Source organism: Triticum dicoccoides, chromosome 5B, assembly GCF_002162155.2.
Source record: "Triticum dicoccoides isolate Atlit2015 ecotype Zavitan chromosome 5B, WEW_v2.0, whole genome shotgun sequence".
In the NCBI taxonomy this organism is placed as follows: domain Eukaryota; kingdom Viridiplantae; phylum Streptophyta; class Magnoliopsida; order Poales; family Poaceae; genus Triticum; species Triticum dicoccoides.
The window spans coordinates 691,276,935-691,277,210 of NC_041389.1; positions in this window are offsets into that span (position 1 = coordinate 691,276,935).

The following is a 276-nucleotide window of genomic DNA, read 5'->3' on the forward strand; positions in this document are numbered from 1 at the left end:
ATCAAAAGGAAGTCATGCGCAGCGGACGGTCATAAATTTTGCACGAAAATTACAACTCTAGATCATGTGGTGAGAAATTGAGACGCGAGTCTGAAAAAAAAATTCCATGACTTTAAAAGAAAAAATGAAAAAAAAAATAAAGTGAAGAAGGCAAGCGACCAACCCCGGACCCTTCTTTTATAGGTAGAGCAGGCCAACACCAAATCAATGAGAAGTAAAAATAGGAGTGAGAAGATAGAGACGAAGCAGAGTGAATCAAGAATAAAAAAGGACAAA